Source organism: Gavialis gangeticus, unplaced genomic scaffold (genome assembly GCF_001723915.1).
Source record: "Gavialis gangeticus isolate Ggan-Ray unplaced genomic scaffold, GavGan_comp1, whole genome shotgun sequence".
Taxonomy (NCBI): domain Eukaryota; kingdom Metazoa; phylum Chordata; order Crocodylia; family Gavialidae; genus Gavialis; species Gavialis gangeticus.
In genome coordinates, this window is record NW_017729025.1 from 54,051,546 (window position 1) to 54,051,909 (window position 364).

The following is a 364-nucleotide window of genomic DNA, read 5'->3' on the forward strand; positions in this document are numbered from 1 at the left end:
AATCTGCCCCCCTGCCACCCCGTTGCCCCCCTGACCCTCTCATCATGTCAGGCCCTGCCACTGCTGCGATGGTCACACAGCAGCAGCCTCTGTGCCCCGTGCTGGATCTAGCCTGTGAGAAGCCCCAGGGTTCAGATATGGCCCAGGACCCCAGGCGCATTTGACACCCCTATTCTAAACAAACACAGCATTTGGAAATCAATATATATCCCAGCTTCAGTATGCCATTACTTCAGTGCTAAAAAGGGAGTTGTTAGGTTAAAACAAACAATATTTGTCTCAGCTTGGCTATACAGCAATGTCAAGAATAAAAGCCGTTTGGGTTTGCGCCGGCATTCGCGTAAGGCGGGCGCGAGGTAGCTGC